Raw genomic sequence first — 19,698 nt, 5'->3', positions numbered from 1 at the left:
CCACTAAACGTGTTTGGAGGAAGAAGAATGATGAGTACCATCCCAAGGACACCATCCTTTCTGTGAAGCATGGGGGTGGAAGCATCATGCTTTGGGGTGTTTTTCTGCACATGGGACAGGGCGACTGCACTGTATTAAGGAGAGGATGACCGGGGCCATGTATTGCGAGATTTTGGGGAACAACCTCCTTCCCTCAGTTAGAGTATTGAAGATGGGTCGAGGCTGGGTCTTCCAACATGACAATGACCCAAAGTACATAGCCAAGATAACCAAGGAGTGGCTCCGTACAAAGCATATCGAGTTTCTGGCGTGGCCAAGCCAGTCTCCAGACCTAAACCCAATAGAGAGTCTTTGGAGGGAGCTCAAACTCCGTGTTTCTCAGCTACAGGCCGGAAACCTGACTGATCTCGAGAAGATCTGTGTGGAGGACTGAGATTATTCAAATTGTAAACTTCAATTTAGGGAATAAACCTGCAATCTTGCTTCATGTCTTTGATTTTACACACATGTATATACACAGTGTTTCCCCTAGGATTTTTTTTTAGCAGTGGGAGCAGGTCTGTCCGACCCCCCCCCCCCCCCCCCCCCGGCCGAAATAAAGTTCTAACCCTATATTTTGGAGTAGGTTAGTGTAATAGTCTAATAACAAATGTAATATTGCATATATTTTTGTCCTATTTTCCATAAAGCAATACAGTTAGGCTACCTAAAGTATGTGCTAAATGGCAGAAATATGCTGCCAATTAATAATTGACGTTACCACTTATTGTAAATGGTCAGTAGCCTAGCCTATCGATCAAGGTACTCGAAAGCATGTACACTGTCGGCTTCATTTGATCTTGATAGGCTAAGCATTCTTTAGCAAATAATAACAATATACCCACTATTAAATAAAACTACTTCAGCATAATAATGCACCTAAAATACAAACGTGAGCAAGGGCAGCAATCGTTATCGAATCAACAGGCATGCAATTATGCTAGCAGGGGAAGAATACAAACAAATAAAAATCACCAGTTAACTTAAATTTGCAATAACTGTAGATTAATACAATAACAGGCTTTAATGAACTGAAAACATAAGTTATACAACTTGCAGTTCTCAAAGACGCACACACGCAATCTCAACTGCGCTGTGTCCTTGCTATTCTCCGACATGCACTTTAACAATCACTGCTGATAGACGGCCTGTCTTGTACAGCCCTATTTTTGGTACCGTGGCTGCAGAAATTTAGCCGTGGCGGGCCGCCACGATAAAATGAAGATAGGGTAAACACTGATATAGAACTAGCTGACTAGTAACAAGAGTCAAACATCCAAAGACATAATTGTTGAATGCGTGCGGTCGCTCAAATCAAGAAATAGGCTGTAAAATAAAATGCAGATGGTTAAAACCTACAGTAGCACAGTACAAGCAAAACTTAAGTTTCCGAAACACAAAAATACTATGCCTAGCCTATATGCTACACAAAAATAATGATCCGATGGCCAATTTACGGTTTTCAAGTGGTAGGCTACATCATAGTCAACGTCGAGCTATGGAATATAAACCGTTGTTGGCAGTGTGCATTCAACATGTTTTTGAGTCACACTTTGATAAAATGGTTCCATACCACACCATTTATTTGCAATTTTGCCTAAAGGATTAATAGCACAAATTGCAGACAAAGTTTAGGCTACAAGCTACAATTGTGCTCATGTGCCGTGTGCAAAAAAACAAAAGCAGATTAACGAAAGGGAAAGGGAAAATGGTAACACGGGCAGCTCCACTAAAAAAAATTGGTGCATATTGACCAAACAATCCACTGAGTGGGGACAGCCCTACTAGCTATGCTTGTACACAATGAACTAGCTAATGTTAATGTCTAGTTAATTTATCTATGATAATCAACTAAAAACTTTAGATGGCTAGTGGTGTTTGTCCAATTATTTTAACAGAATTAGGCATACTTTTCTCTTTTAAAATATGAATCGGCTGCAGACTGTCATTTGGGATTGCATTTTCAAGTCGTCAATGCTATCATTGCAATGTTATTTTTGAGATGAGAAACATACGATTAAAGTTGTGCAAACCCAATACTTTGTGGATGAGTGCAACATTTTATTTATAATTTAAATGTAATTAAGTGGAATAGGTTGTAGTGGTTCAGATAATACTTTTTATTGTCCAAAATCAATGTAATTCAGTCATTTATTAGGGTTCCTCTGTTAGGAGGGAACCAATTGGTTTTGTTAGTTTTATTATTATTGTTAATATTCTTCTCCTTGCGCCACAATAACTCAACATGTTATTGGTCACAAATTTTCTAATTTTGCACATTGATACTATGTCCAAGTAGTTACCCCCACACCAAATATGGGCAACATCAGACCATAGGGGGCCACAGGCAACCCAAAAGTCAGATTTTCAAAGTGATGGCATTTCCACCCCATAGCTCAAATTCTTCTGAAACTTGGGGTACATGCTTTATTTCTCATGGGGAACCAAAAAGCCCCAAGGACCCATAAGGTCCGCCATGATGGATTTTCCTGTACAGTAGGGATGGGCATTCGATTAAATTGGCTTAATCGATCGTCGGGAGAATTAATGATCCATTTTCGATTAATTGTTAACATTTTTATTTTAAAATTCACTATTTATAGGCTATATTAAAACGCAGTGAAAATAGAAAAAACACAGCGTGTTTCCGCATTGAGATCTGTATGACAAGAAGAACAACTATTTCTGTAACTCCTAGCAGAGCCGACAGCTAGAAGCCGGTGCTCAAACACAACTGACCCTCGTTTTTTTTCCGGCTAATTAACAAAGCTTCATAAAATCCTTCGCCCTCAACAGTACTTAAGGGTAGCGTATCCATCTCCATGGACTTGCAGATCCGTTGGGTAATTTTCTCTGCTCGTTATGCATCGCAGCTCCTCCGTGCTAACACCGAGAGCAGGATGCACCGCCACTACCCAGTGTCGGATGTACGTTCTTCAAGTGGTACATCATTTGAGTCGTGGAGGAGTTGTATTTATACTCAGCTTTGCAGTGTTGGCAGGGAACAAAGTAATTTTTAAGTCTAAATGGTCTCACGCTACACTTCGCCGTGACCTCTTCATGTTTACTTTTGGAATACATGGAAACTCGCCGGTAACTGAGTAGGCTTGTGGTGTTTTTTTCCAAACATTGGCTTTGTTTGGTAAAATGTTTAATTGCTGCCACATACTATATCTTGAAGGAATGCAATGGATTTCGCTATGTTGCATCCTTTCAAGACTCAGACTACGCAACGGAACTCTCATTAGTTTTATTGATGAACAAATAATGTCAGACGAAATTCTAAATGATCGATAAGCAATCGTCGATTAATTATGCCCATCCCCTACTGTACAGTGATAATTTGGGAAAACCTTCAAAATTCCTCTTCTCTTGAACCAAAGGTCCAATTGACTTGACATTTTGAACAGATATGTACAATTGATGTATTTAAAAACGTTACTTGGGACAATTGAATCAGTGTTTCCCACACAGACTAATTTGTGGCGGTGCGCCACAGAATCAACACCGGCCGCCACATATTGTGTTTCTTTATTATTATTTTTTTAACGATATTTACAACACGCAGCGTATTCGTTCGGCTGCATTTCCTTTCCCGCTCTCCGTCCGTCTCTCTGTCACACACACAGACAGTCACAACGTCAGCACACGTTAGACAAGTGGGTTCCCCAAATTGTTTCCTAATCTGTGGGAAACACTGTAAATCAAATACAAAATGGCTGAAAGAAATGTATTTATGTAAATGTACACATTGCCTCAATTTCTTTGTATCAAAAAATCAAATAGAATTTTGACTGATGGTTTTTCAAACCTAATGTTCAAGATGACTTCACTACCATTAGCAATTTCACCTTGGTATGTCAAAATATTATTGAATTAGAGCTGTTTCAACCTTGACTGAATTTAACAATGCTTACCACAGGAAACGGCTTACTTTTTTATACAGTAACTGAACATGACAATATTCAACACTGAGAATAGCTCAATGGACTGGTACGGTGACCTGCAAAGTATAAGTTCGTAGATTCTAATCCAGCCACAGTGTTTCAGCCTGTCTTAAATTTGAATATCTGTTTAGTTAAACAGGATGACATTGTTCTGAAGTACCATGCGCAATTTCACCTTGATATGTCAAAAGATCATTGGATTACAGCTGTTTTAAACCGCCGTGCGAGGGTTAGATGTTTGTAATGTTATTGTTTGTTAGTTATTATAACCTTGTTGGTCACCCTGATTGTGCATGTTGTGTAGTTTAATGGGACCAGAGAGTCGGCTGCTGTACTGTCTTGGGCTGTCCCCACTCAGTCGACTAGTCGATTTTCTGATATGCTCTTGGTCGACTAAGATGTTTTTAGCCGAGCTGCCGTATGAGTGTGAGATCTGATTCCCGCTTGTGTCATCATTGCTGAATTAACTAAATGTTCTACAGAAATTGTAGATTATATTATTTAAGACAAATAAAGCAACTCTAAAAATATATAATTTAATAGAAAAGGTGTTACTGTTCCCTTTCGTTAATCTGCGTTTTGTTTATTTTTCATAGTTTGAAGTCGAATATGATGTAGCCTACCACCTGAAAAACGTAAGTTGGCATAGCCCTACTTCACTCATGCTAACGCGCTGGGTTGAACAATGAATACCTATTATAAGAATAACATCCAAAGCGAATTACATTATCTTCTCCGGCCAAGACAACAAAATCTTTCTCTTTTGCACCGTTCCCCACTCAGCTTCTATGTAAATTTGCATGCTGCAAGTTCAGGCAGTGATATGCACGCTCTGATGATTTGCATGTTAAACAAACAATATTTTAAATTTGTATTACATTGATACTAAATACCATCGTCATCCGGTTACAATAGGACTGGTGATATGAGTCTTATTATTAGTAGGCTATTAGCGGCTGAATCTGCAATGTCCAGCAGCCATCGAGTCTGATTGCGAAAATGTTTGCACGTTTTTTTTGTTTGTTTTTTAATTAAGAAAAAATGTTTCAAATTTCGATTTCGATTTTCAGACGTTTTCGTCAAGTCTTGGTCGACCAAAGAAAATCTTAGTCGGGGACAGCCCTAGTACTGTCACAGGCTATTCTCGCAAGGAGCTGAACATGAGCTCTGCCGTAGCCCGGTGACTTTTGTTAGTTGTGCATTGACTGAGATTCTGTAAAGAGATCAACTCAAGAAGAGTTTCAATATCCTATAAAAAGCTAATACTCAGCCCAGGCGTGGGCGATATGGCTAAAATCTTCTATCACGGTATGAGTAATTGTATATCACGGTTACGGTATGTATCACGGTATAGTAATTATTCTGTAAATTCAATTAAGAAATGGTACAAAACTATATCATAATTCATCATCACACTCGACTATTTATTACAAACAAAAACAACTGCCTTGCATGAGACAAAACTTTTGTTAAAAACAAGACCCAAAAAAGTTACGAGCGTTCCGATTGGAAGCTGAACTGCATCATCTAACAAAGCTCAGTGCTTACATACAATGCGGGAGATTACGTTTGAACGTTGTGAAGCAATCAAAGAAATAGTTGAATTTCAAGAGTCAGTGTGGAAGCTGAACTACATCAACAAAGCTAAGAGCTTAAATAGCCTACAATGTGTATATATCAAACCGCCCAGCCCTAGCCCTTACTGTTCATAAAATCTCAGCAGTTGGTGTGTAGCAAAGAGGCTCGAGAGGAGTCAGGTGGCTGAGCAATTAATGAATCGGGCTACTAATCTGAAGGTCGCCAGTTCGATTCCTGGCCGTGCCAAATGACGTTGTGTCCTTGGGCAAGGCACTTCACCCTACTTGCCTTGGGGGAATTCCCCTGTACTAACTGTAGGTCTCTCTGGATAAGCGCGTCTGCTAAATGACTAAAATATAAATGAGACTGATTTGTAACCTTATGCTCATGAGTTCAAATCCCCATTCAGCCTATTGTTGTTGGCCAAACATGAAGTAGTTTTGTTCTCCTTGTCCAAGTCTCAATCTTCTAGTGTACATGTTTATAATATTTTGCCATTTTGCGGAGGACCCACATCACTGCTTGCTGCTATATTTTATAATTGGATTGGTTGTGAACCTCTGTGTAATTTATTTTGAAAAAAAAAGTGCCGTGCTTTTAAATGTAGCCAATTACAGTGTCAACCAATTACAGACACAACATTCAGTTGTTGTTTGCATCGGGGGGGAATAAAACCATAAGCGAAGTTGGATTATCTGACAACCAATTGAACTGTGTCTGATCACTAATAGCCATCCTTCTAAATAAAAAGTGCAATTTACATTTAGTCATTTAGCAGACGCTCTTATCCTGAGTGACTTACAGTAAGTACAGGGACGTTCCCCCCAAGGCAAGTAGGGTGAAGTGCCTTGCCCAAGGACACATCATTTGGCACGGCCGGGAATCTAACTGGTAACCTTCTGATTACTAGCCCGATTCCCTAACCACTCAGCCATCTGACTCCCAAACTTAAAACAACAATAAATCAAATCGTACTGTTTCGTTACTACAAGGTTTTCACAACCTTTCACGCACTTTCAACAAAATATCCCTGACAACTTCAAACTCAAGCCTTGTTGATTGTTGAAGTTTTAATCACAAGTTTACAATAAAGTTCGTAAGTGTTTGGATCATGTTCTGCTATTTCATATAAAAGCATTGTTGATACCATTGCTGCTGCATTATGTATTCTTGTTAATTCAAATATAAAATTGCTAAATCAGTATAGGGTCAGGGCTCCAGACTGCGACCAAATTGTCCCAGGGGCGATTCTAGGATCAGACCTTTAGGGGGGCTCAGCCCCCAATAAGAATGTGACATGAATACAGTGCCTTGCAAAAGTGCTGAACGTAAACCCCTTGCTAATATAAATCCCTAATTTCACTGGATAACAATTGATACATTTATGTATTATTATGCAAAATATTGAATTAAAATATGTCCCTTTCTTCATGAACTACCAGCATCAAATGATAATAAACAATATATTTTAAAAATATATTATTTTTAGGGGTGCTGAGATTAAATTTAGGGGTGCTTGAGCACTCCTAAACAGGGTCTAAACCATTGCCACTAAATTGTACCCTCTCTAGTTACATTAATAAATGCATTGCAGGTCAATATAAGGTGTGCCCCTAAATGTTCTGTTTGCGCTCCAAAAATGTTCAGTCAGGGGCTACTGTGCTCCTCTTAAAAAAAGTTAGTCTGGAGCCCTGAGGGTGGATGAAGGGTTCTTAACCAGCCTTGAGCTTGCATGAGCGGGTTGGCGGCATATCCTCACACCTTTTTTGAATATTTTATTCAGAATCTTAAAAACCACAAGGATATTGGCATCAATGTAAACAGAAAGGGAAATATTGTTCATCATCAGGTTGAATCATTCCTTAATTGTAAATAAAAAAATAAATAAAAAATGTGCATCTTTGGTATGCAGTGATTTGTTGCTTCTCTAATCCACCAGCATGAGATGAAGGAAAAGGATGCTTACAGGTTGGCTACTGATCCCTCCCTCTCCTTTCCATTTCTGCCCCTCCCTCTCTCTCATTGATTTTTGTGTTTTATATTGGGGAATACCTCTCACTGCATTGCACATCCTCAGTGCTTGACACAATGCTTGACTTAAAAAGTTAATTGCAAATGTTAAATATAGCTTTACCTTGATTTAGATCAGATTAACATGAAATAAATCAGTAACGGGGGAACTACCACTCCAGCTAAATACTTTCCTCTAAAATTTGCTCACCTGTGGTTTTCAAACTTTATTTTCGGCGACCCACATTTTCAAAATGACAAACCATCGCGACCCACATGATATGAAAAAGGGTGTTTGCAAATATAAAGTTTTCTTATTGTTATTATTTATTTGTACAAGTTAAAACTGAATAATTTGTTCTAATTGTCATCAGTAATAATATACGCCACCACAGCTGCCCTGCTAATGCATGCACAGTCTGTGTTTGATGTGATGCTAGTTCGGGAGTTTGATACTTAATGCCCACGTGCTTAGCGCGCTAGCCAACTTTTTGGGCCTTTATTTGAGCGTAAAATAATTAAGCTTTATGTAAACATAGCTGTTTTTTAATTGGTAAAACCTTGTCTATATCGATATCGGTGATATCGTTTTCTCTCAATTTTTCAGCCCCACCCTTACGTTTCTTAGCCTGGTTTTCCATTGTTATTCTTCTCCCAGTGCTCCCAATGGCCAGTCTGCTACTGCGGGGCTGTGCCGCGGTGGTGGATTTTCATGTCGTATCATTTTTAAATATTGTGCTGTCAGGGGGTGCTGCAGCACCATCAGCACCCCTAGTTCCCGCGGCCATGCATCTGTATTGAATGTGTTTAAAGTTTGAAGCTCATGATTTGTATCGTATCCCAACTCTGTTGACGTGTCTGGCTCTGGCACACGCATTCTTATAGTACTTTTCTGAAGCCAGGTTAACATAACGATTTACAAACTCCGAAACTCGACACTTTTTAGTTTCTAGGTTTTCAGCAGTGAAAACTGTTACGCACTTAATCAGGCATCAGACAGCTTTTTCGAACTAGCGTCTGTGGAGAAGCAAACTTCTGATATGTTGTAACGCTAGGGTCATTACCAATCTCTCTGACACTGACGCTTTCTCTGTCAGTGGTAGAGTACCGGGCCGGCTACATGCGAGAAATAGCGGTACGTAAGCAAAAGTGCCAGTACGCTTAAGAATAAAATGTAAAATGCCACTTCGAGCACTGCCTGACAAAATCATTATAAAAGCATTTTTGCTGACCCAATTTTGATCCCCCACCCGTGGGTCGCGAACCAGACTTTGAAAAACACTGCAGTAGAACAACTATCAACAGTATTGAAGTTGCCTCAGAACCTCATGCCAGTTTGGAGAGAAAAGACATGGGCCCTTCCTTCCCAGAGAGTATTTGTGTTTGATTATACCTGCCTGTCAAGGAGAAATTGGAATGCCAGTTTACTGTAAAAGCAATCGTAAATGCGCTGTCTCAGCCTTGTTGCGTTTCCCAACACCATGCTCATGCTGCTGAGTACAATCAACCAAGCTAGCTTTAGATTTGGCATTAATGTCTTGTGCTAAGATTGTATTAAAGGCTAGTTTAAATAGGCTTTTATTTATAGTATATAATTGTTCAGAAATGGGAAAACATAATCTTGTTAGTACTATAATCTTTTAAAGTTGTACATAATTTAATCACATTGTTTGTAATGTTCTAGTTTGTGCTGCTAATTAAAAGTATGATCAATTATATGCCTATTGGTGTTCATTTAAAAATTGTTCTCTGATCACTAACTGTAGGTCTGATATTTGGGCACACAAAAAAAGCAGCCAGGATATAGGTCATTCTATCCCATCAGTTGTTGGGCTCTGCTGTCCTTCTCCATCTTAGGTCAGTTGCTGGGGTTTTGTTCTTGAGACATCGACTCCTGCTTCTGAAATCCCACATTTATTTCATCCAGCAAACGATGTGTTAAAAAAGAGCTTGGAAATGTGACAAAGTGAAATTTCATTTCTTGTTTATTACTTGTTTTCCTATTGGACAATAGATGGGAGCTCTGCCCTGGCAACAAAAGTAGGTTATTTGCATACTGTCTTCTGATTGGCTTGTGCTTTCTACGGCTTGCCCAATCGCACAGTTTCTTCCTAGTGGTAGGCTATGCTAATTAGGTACTGTTGCTGGGGTTCAGAGGGGTGGTTACTCTGTGTGATTCTGCTGCATTGTGTTGCCTGGTGAGAGACGTTGATAAATGAGTAGTTAATGATCTGCAGAATTCCCACTCACTGCAGACAGACTGAGATTTCAAAATAGAACTGAGAAGATTCGATTACAGGGCTTTAGGCTTGCTTTCAGTGCTCTGTTGAATCAGACAAGTAAAGCAACCAATGCTACCGGAAATCAGTGAATGTCTTTCTGATATCTATCATGGCTGCTACCTTCTTGTTTTCTAACTCTGCCTAACCCATCTGTTAAAATTCAATTTGCAAATGTGCTGTTCAGTAACTAAATGGTCTATGTTCATGCAGTTGTGTTGATAAAATGTTTCATTGTTGAATTGTGAACATCTGTAACTACACTTTGAATAAGACCTGGGGAAATGTGCACTGATGAGGAATCATATACAAGAAGATAAAATTATATAAGAAATCTGGCAAGTGTGTTTCTGGCAGTATTTAGTTCCCTAGACCTCGGCCTACTGAAAAGTAACAAGGATATCATAGGACTCATAAGTCTATGTCTTAAAATGTCATTGTTTTATGTGGTATATCTGCATAAGCTGGTTTACCATTTGCTGTGATGGATCAGCAGGCTTGTAGTCAACATACAATTATGTAATGTACCCAAAAAGGAAATCATTTATGTATTAAATTATATTTTTAGTTGTATGTTGTGTCTGTTAGAGTGAAGTTGAAGTCTCTGTACTACTGATGTTTAAAGGACGCTTCACCCGAACAAAATGCAAAGTGTAATTAAATTGTTCTCTTATTGAAATTGTACTCGCATTGGAAAATATAAGGTATATTAGATTAATTTGCCTTTTGAGGAAGATAATTAAGCTAGTTCAAAGTTCAAAGGCTATGCTAGATATATTTTTTATTTAAAGGATATTTAGTTTACTTAATATTCTGTAAAAGTTGTTGGACAACAATTAGTATTTAATAAAACATATATATATATATATATATATATATATATATATATATATATATATATATATATATATATATATGTGTTATATATATGATATATATGATATATATATATTATATATGTATTAATATTGACATGCCACTCAGGGTTTCCCGCAGAAAATGTGTTGTATTATGTATGTCTGATACTTAACATTTATGTATTACATTAAATTATAACACTAGGCAGCATTATTGTCAAGCAGAGTTAGAAATGGCAATGCTCACTACCATACTGTAGCTCACATCAGCTCAATTTAAGACAAGAGAGAGTTTGGTAGATAGAACAGAATATACGAGGCAACCAATTGCATTCAATAAAACATTTTATTATGCAATATGTCCAGTGAGAGGATTGTTGGTTTTAGTGAGGGGACCTGAAATTCCTGCCGAGTGTCGACAGCTAGCCGGAATATGGGGGACCCCTTAATCTGCAATTCATTGTTGCTAGCTCGAATCAGATGTGCATTTAGAATCTAACAAACTATATCTTACAATAAACTAAAAGTAAAGCTGGCTATATAAAACTCTTTTTGAGACCTAAAAAATGCGTCCGGCAATAATTCCAAAATTGTCCGGTATTTTGCCTCGTCGGAAATGTGTTTCTCTGGGTCTTTCACAAACTTTTACGCCATTCATGTTCATTGTTACGAAGCAAGTTAGCTGGTAAATTGATCAAATTACTGCATTATTTTAAAACTTTTTTTCAAAATCAGCTAACTTGATTCGTAACACTGAACATTAATGGGGTTGAACGTTGTAAAATACAATGTTTGGGACTACAATGGAAGTCTATGGAAGTGTCCCAACTCTCTTTTTATATGGCTCTGGGTCTACCTAGCTTTGACTACCAAGCCTTTTAATCCGTGGCGTGCTTACATAGTCTATAATGTCACAGTATTAAAAAAAAATATGAACTAACTATATACATGTTTCTTAAACTATTCTAGTTCTATCGGAGTGAAAGTTGCTAGTTGTCTAGCATTAATTGTTAACTCAGTGGCGTTGTTAGACTACTGGGGCACAGGCCCCTATTCATATCCTTTCTTCCAAGCTTGTTGCGCACCATGAACTATTAGGCTATAGAAACTCCCCTCGCTTAATCCACAGTTCAGGGACGCAAGTTTGATATCAGCTTTGGCAGGGACATCTATAGTCAATGCATGCTTTGTGTTTTTGGTTTGTTAAAAAGCAGATTTATGCTGGGCACGTGCCCCTGTAAAAAGGGTCTAGCGACGCCCTTGTGTTAAATTATGTTGAATAAACAAATACAATAAAAAAACACTGGGGGGGAAGGCCATATGACCATTCATTTAAATCAAGCAGGGAAACATCTAAAACATGCAGGACAAGCGTGCCCTGAGGACCAGGGTTAGGAACCACTGCTCTACAGAAGGGAGACTGCCGTTCGAATGAAAGGGAGAAAACTGGCGGAAACACGGCAAATATTGCTAATTATTTATTTTATTTTTTTGGCAACGTAGTCAAGGCGGCAAGTGTGTGTTGTTAAGGCGACCGCCTTAACTGCAAATCGCTGCGGGAAAACTTGCCCCTTAATTAGGTCAATGGCAATGCTGTTAATGTTTGAAGTGGTATATTTAACATGTAAGATTAATTTGAATCTTAGGGTATTTTTCAGAAAGTTCTGGTTGTTCTTAGTTGTGTGTAAATTCTGCCTTTTAGTTGATGCTTAAAGGTTTTGGTGGAATCGTACAAAAGTGCTAATTAAAGATCCCTTAACGTAAATTCCATGTTTTGCTTCTAAGTACATTATATATGTGTGAAATTAGTTCCTGAAAGCAAACCTGAATAGCAAAGCGCTAAAACTTTGTTGCACTGAAATGTGGAGAAAAGGCCGAAATATGCTTCTGCGTCTCCGTTTACGGATGGGTAAGCGCATGGATACGCACGGATACGGACGGATAGACTGAGTTCATGGTTCTCCCTAGGTTGTGGGTGCTGAAAACAATTCACCGCCAGAAGAATAGGTGGCGCAATGTTTTTTTGTAAGACGTCGTCGAGTGTTTATTTACATAGGTTACCAGGAAGTTGGAGGAAATGTACAAATAAGCCGTTTAATCAATAAAATATTCAAATTTTCAGCAACTACACTGCCCATTTCTCGTCACATTTTAATTCAGATGCTGATTGTACTGTTTAGCTGAAATATGAATTGTAAAAACGTACAGCAATGGCAGTCAAAGGATTCTGTTTGTCCTGTTTATCACGGCAACCCCACGACCAATCACAGCCAAGGGGGTCTCCGTAGCTCTCCGTAGCTCTCTGTAGCTCTCCGAAATTACGACGGATAGTTCGTGAATTGAGGAGGTGCACGTCAAGCTCTCCGAGGCTCTCGGAGGGTTGACGGAGAGCCCGTAGAGGGCGTTCCACGGAGACGAGGGCTTTCCCATGTGTCCGTTTTTCGAAAAACGCTGAAGCATATGTCGGCCTTTAGACCGAAGAACAGTTTCCCTTCTCTCAAAAATGCCGTATCTACGTCATTTCGTCCCATCTATGTCAGATCACTGAGTGGCTCCTCTTGCTGTACTGTTATTGTAGCTTACATCAGCTAGCTAGCTAGCTTCAGGATGTCTCCCACCACCCGCAACTGCATCTTCCCTGGATGCAAGAACTCCAGCTGCGCTGCAACGCCATTTAAGTTCCCTGTTGATAATGAAAGGAAAAATAGGTGGATAGATTTTTGTGAAGAGCCAGGCTCATGGAAAGCTTTGGATAAACTCCAACAGCCGCCTCTGCGCCACTGACCATTTCACGGCGGACAGTTTTAACATGGACCAGAGACAGATGGGGTTCACGAACACAGGGCTTCTCTTGCAGTGCGGAGCCGTACCGAGCATCGGCCCCCGGCCGTTCGTCCTCCGGTTGCACCTGGACCATCCACCGCTGCCAGCAGTTCAGTATATAATTATACTAGATAACTTTTCCAGAGGTATTTCTGCTATAATACTATGCAAACCGCATCTACTATAATTAGTGCAAACCGCTAACTTGATATCAGGCTACTCGGTGTAGAATGATGGTATTTTGGTGAAATGGTAGCGAGTGTGCTAGAATTAGTTGGAGAGCTCACTGTCTGCTGTCTCTGCTGAAAATGTTTACTTCTGTGTTACAGCTCAGGGGAATTTCATTTATATGCATCTGTATGTTTCACTCATTGAACAAATACATTCAAATTCTATACTGTTTTGTTCGGCTTGACGTAGCTTCCACATTATTCTGTGGTGTGGTGAACTGGAAACTCGTTTTTAATTCCACTTTACAGGATCTTTAAGTTATTTTTACTGTGTTAAGTCAAAAGCCAAAACTTTTGATTTAGTGTCATTAATTTATCATTTCTTTATCATGGGAGGGAAAGCAAATAACTGCTTGTCATTTTAGGTATACGTGGCATTTGTGTATCAGTTGTTTTTTATTTTATTTAGTAGTTTAGACTTCTAATGTTTCTATCTTGATTAACAAACAGGTTTAACAAACTGTATTGGAAATAAATAGTTGTATTTATTTGTAGATGTATGTTCGTATTTTGAACATAAGACTGTAAACAATGATCTGTTGTTTTTCTATTTATCCTTGTTGCAAAGGTAGCCTAATTGGTTTGATAGGTTTTACCCTCATCCATTTGCCAAATATATAAAAGTGTTTGATTTACGTTGGGATTAGGGTGTAACAATGCACTCAGCTCACGATTGAATACGTATCACGATACTGGGTGTACAATACAATACATATCACTAAATTTTGAACAACATTTTAAATTAAAGTGAAATGTACTTGAGATTTATTTCCTGAACATTTTCAAAAAAAATCTTTGTTGTACATATAATTTAGTTAAATCCGTTCAAGCAATTTCTGTGAATGCAATGAATGCACGCATGATGCAGAAGCAGAGTAGGTCGCGTGCTGGTTGCTCAACCAATAGGATCAAACGGATATCGTATTGTAAAAATATTTCCACAACTCTACAATGCATATTGTAACAATTTTGTATTGCGATATATTGTTACACCCCTAGTTGTGATGTATTACATTTGTATCTAAAGTAATTTGACTACAGCTACAGAGAAGCAGAGCAGTAAACAGCAAGGATTAGATCAACTAGAATCCAGAGTGATGTGTTAAGAGATTACAGGGATTTGAGTAGGGATGGGTATCGTAAATTTTTATCGATATCGATACCATTTTTGAGACTGCTTAACGATTCGAGTCTTTATCGATACCACTATCGATACTTTTCTATTTCTTAAGTAAAACAGATTTAAAATAGAACAAGGAGAACGTGTTGCTCTCAGGAGGAGGCTGGCTAAAAGGCGCAAATAGGCACAATGGATCTGACTCTGGCTATATCTAAGTCTGTCCACAACCTGGATGAGTAACTAGACTGTGATTGGTTGGTTGACGAAGTGACATTGTCAAGCTCATCGACTTTATGAAAAGTTGAACACGTTTCAACAAAATGCACCTGATATAGCTAAATGACCAGCTAACCAAACCCAAACCTTCCTTATCTTATCCCTATTTTCTTCTGTCTCTGTTTTTGTTTAACACAATGTTTAAGCATCACACAGAGCCATGCTTGCGGTGGCTATGTTTTGAATGATCAACAGTGAGGGGGGGAGGCTTGTCTATACTCACACAATGTACTCGTAAATAATTTTTGCAGTTCGCACACACATCAAATTTTAGGGGCATATGCGCGTGAAATAGTTGCACTGTTGAGCCCTGAATTGGCTTATTATTGTCAACGACGGAGACTCGCTACGAAGTTGTGGTGCGCTCACCAGATGATTGTCCTGCAAAGGCAGCTGGAGTTTGCACCGTTGCGACTATGAACCAGTCGAAGTACTGCTTTTTATCTTTATCTGATGCACAACGTTGAGGTGCTTTTTCATCGCAGTTGTTTTCCCCCCTTTACAATAAATTACTTTAGAACATATATTGCACTTTGCTTCGTCTTTATCTTTGGCTTTAATAAAATGTAGCCAAGCCTTTGACCGTTTTGTGCGTTCTGCCATTGTAGCTAGCAACAAAATGATAAATGAAGCGAGCTCGCTACCTATAGCGCTTGAGGCAATAACCTTCTTTGTTTAGTTTAAAGGCGGTTGGCAGGCCATTCAATTGAATTTAGTCATTTTATTAGTTTATACGTTGTATGTTTGTGCACCAGCGATTTGATTTAAATAACATTACTTATTTCTCGAGACATAAGCCAACGTTACATTATATTACTTGGTCTCGATAGCGGTATCGATAAGCTTGGACCTTATTGATATTCGGGTTTTGAGAAATTTGGAACCGGGTCCTTACAGAACCGGTTCTCGATACCCATCCCTAGATTTGAGGGAAAGGTGCTGTTGGATTGCTGCTTATAGCAGTAGCTAATTTCTCACTGCACATCCCTCCTTTTGTCTCTCCCCATTATTTTTTTAACATTGTTTTTACTGTTTTTTTTTAGCTGTGCTTGCCCAAGCAACTTTTGGGAATGAGTTTGTGTGTGTGTGTGGTGACGCAGCAGTTTCCCAGCCCTCATTGTGTGAAGGTGGAGGGAAAGGCTAGGCAACAGACGACGCAAGCGGACAGGCAGGCTCGGCGTTGCTCCCATCACGATGCTGAGTCACTAGCCAGCAGATGACCCAGACACAGCCCCCCCACCAGCACCTCTGTCTCCTCTCCCAAGCAACATCAAAGATGGCTAATGCTCTTTATCCTAATCCTTTCTCAGCCCTATCAAGGATCAGTTTCCTTACATTCTGTTATTACTCTGAAATCTCCAGCTGTTTGAGAGACAAAGACAAGGAGAGAGGAAGATACGGTGTCCAGAATGCTTGCAAGCTGGAGAAACCTTGTGACAGAAGCATGACTGTGTGGGCTGTGTCCTCTGGGTCTCCTCCCATTTAGGATGAAACCTGATTGATCAGCAAGCTGCACGCCATTCTGACATCATTTTTGGCATCTAATTTCTCCCGTGTGCTTCAGACCTCCACCGCCCACCCCACCCCACTTTACATGCAGTAGGGGACAGGAAACATCATAGTTTGTGTCTGGAAGTATTCTTACTTTGTTTTGTCCTGATGTCCTTATTCAACTATTGTTTTTTTGTTGTTGTTTTTTTTTTTTACTTCAACCAGTGTCCTCTCTCATATGTATATTAATAACTAATTCACTTAAAAATTCCCAATTTACTACTGGAAGTCTACTGTCCAACTTTGCATTCACTTCTCTTTCTATGTTCTTGTGAAGCTGACTGCACCATGCATATAGAATTTCATTGAGGAACCACTTTTCTATTCCCTGTACAAGTCTTGCTGTGAATGCTAGTTTGCTTGGTCCGGTATTCAGGCTGTTTCAGTGGCCCTGACCCTATGTTTCTAAAGCTATTTCTATCTTCATACCTAGATGTTTATTGAAGTACACTGACTTTTAATATTATTTGTTCTGCCCTTATACCAGTAGAAGAATGTTGCTGTGGCTTTGGGCTAGTTTCACCAATAAATTATTAACCTTAAATCTGGTGAACAGAGCAGGCTTTTATTTTCCTTCTTCCTGGCCATCATGCAGGATCTGATGAAATATTCTAGTAGTATTCAGGCATGACATCTCCCTGGAATGGTCTCTGCCATACCAGCATTATCTCAAGTCTGTGGCAGTCTGTTCAGTACAGTGTGTTGCATGCAGCTTATGAATGGGGAGAGTCAATTAGCCCTGTGCCATTACATTAAGTTAGTGGGTCAAGTGGGAAATGTTTGTGTGGTCATATTTATGGACTGAGGTGTTAGCATTGAAGGCTAAATTGGACACTTTGCATGTGTGAGCGTATGTGTGCGCTTGCCTGTGTGTTATTTTATGACCCGTCTGTTGATTGCCGTGATTGCACTTCCATGGCTCTGCTCCTTTTTATGGCCCCATTTACCAATGAATCTTTGTAATGTTTCCATTGACTAGCTCCAGTATTGAACAGCGATCGATCTCAAGCACCTGCACTCTCACATTAACATCCTCTCTTAAATAGTTTTATTGATGTAATGATAGGTTACTTTCCACTAAGTAATGATAATATCAGGGGGAAATAAAGGCTTCTTACTGAGATTTCTCACTATGTCAATGGGAAGAACCAGAGGTGTGTTTCCACAGCATCCGTGTATAGCTATGTTGGCTGCCACACTGACCCAGAAGAAACTTTGTGCAAATACTTGGGGTGCAATGGCTTTGTGACCTTGTGCAAGAGACCAGTCCCTTTTGTGCCAACTTTGAAGCTAATTACTAATAACTTTCCAATTCCTAAAGTAATTGGGTATGCTCAAGTCTTCAGCGAGCACAACCATTGTTCTCTCAGATATACATTATTATTTATTCATTTTCCCACCCCTAAGGATTCCTCAATATTTGGACTACACCGGTGTCAAAATGTTTGTCTTACATTTAGTCATTTAGCAGACACTCTTATCCAGAGCGACTTACAGTAAGTACAGGGACATTCCCCCCGAGGCAAGTAGGGTGAAGTGCCTTGCTCAAGGACACAGCGTCATTTGGCATGGCCAGAAATCGAACTGGCAACCTTCAGATTACTAGTCCGACTCCCTAACCGCTCAGCCAACTGACTCCTTACCTGACTTCCTACCTACCTGACTCGTCTTGTTAGCAATTGTGTTGCTTGTATTTTTACTTTTTATGTTCCGTTGCATGGTTTAGGTAGCCTGACGTTGTCATACTCATAATTCTAGTCAGAATATGAGTCTGAAACCGCTCCGTTGGGCTGTGAATATGGGGCGTGTTTCAACCGAACCCGGAAAAAAAATGCCTCTTTGCTCAACTGGATAGACCTACGACCAATCAGAGCAACGTAATATGTTGTTTGTTGAACACATTCAACCCAAGCGCCCTTTGACGTGGTTGATTACGTTACTGTTGATCATCTGTCCATCATCGTATAAAGCCCACCCTGACAATTTGATTGGTCCGAACAGCTCCTTTTCGGACATATTTTCCCAAAACTAGCAATCCCACACCCAACTTCTCGACCAAATTTTTTTGTGGAGGGGATAAGTTGGGCTGGCAGCCAGGCTATGGTTTGGGAGCTTACAAAACGTTTGTGGCAAAAAGTGCATTGTGTGTGGCACAAGGGAACTCAGTGCTAACCTAACGTCACAACGTCAGCACACGTGAGCAACGATGCAAAGGTACGACGTGCTAGTAAGACTTGCTCAGCAAGTAGGTAATCGTTCCGTGGTGTACTACATTTATTCATCTAGCAGACGCTTTTATCCAAAGCGACTTCCAAGATACTAGCAGCATCATACATTTAAGCAGTTCAAGACTTACGTACAGTAAGTAATGTCACATGAAATAATGTATTTAAACTGGAGCTTGTGTGGTGCATCGCTGTCTTCAATGCCACAGCCTAAGCTTTGCCAATCTGTTTGTGAAAACTGCTAACATGCCGAGGCTGCACTCTAATTAGCACTAGTTAGTTGCCATAGGCATCCTTCATATGGACAGATCATGGGGAAATTGTTTTTAGTTTTCACTCATTTAATCCGTTCAACCTCATAATCCGTTTCCACATAGTCGTAGGCTATCTTTTTATATCTATCTTTTGTTTATTTTTTGTTTTCACAAACCAGTCATTTGGAGACGATAAACATCTAAAAACCTGCAGGGCTACAGTTGATCCAGGAACCAGGATCAATTACCAGGATTTAAGGAGGCTTTTATAGAGGGAAATATATGTGTATATATATGTGTATATATATATATATATATATATATACATATATATATCACTGTTTTATTATACACTCTTATTATTTTTGAAGTACAAATGAGCTGCAACACATGTAAACTTTTAACTTATCAATGTAATCTTCATAAAACATAAGAATGCATACTTTTTTAAATTACCCAAAAATCACTCAATGAATGTAAGTTTAAAAAACGCACCCATCTGCAACCAA

The 19,698-nt window shown here is 39.3% G+C and overlaps 1 protein-coding gene across 6 annotated transcripts in view; it reads left to right on the top strand.

Annotated features, from left to right (window-relative positions):
- The window catches only part of dyrk1aa (dual-specificity tyrosine-(Y)-phosphorylation regulated kinase 1A, a), a 50,865-nt gene that overhangs the window by 18,949 nt on the left and 12,218 nt on the right, over positions 1–19,698 (top strand). The window contains exon 2 of one of the 6 annotated variants that reach the window (XM_084698244.1): positions 4,583–4,621. The exons of the other annotated variants lie outside the window; for them this stretch is intronic. The gene's annotated coding sequence lies outside the window, so the exon portion shown is untranslated. The remainder of the gene's footprint in view (positions 1–4,582; positions 4,622–19,698) is intronic. 6 annotated transcript variants of the gene reach the window in all.

Source organism: Hypomesus nipponensis, chromosome 5 (genome assembly GCF_054491055.1).
Source record: "Hypomesus nipponensis isolate SF chromosome 5, ASM5449105v1, whole genome shotgun sequence".
Lineage (NCBI taxonomy): Eukaryota > Metazoa > Chordata > Actinopteri > Osmeriformes > Osmeridae > Hypomesus > Hypomesus nipponensis.
Note: the sequence above shows the minus strand (reverse complement) of the source record. Positions and strands in the feature narration are given on the sequence as shown.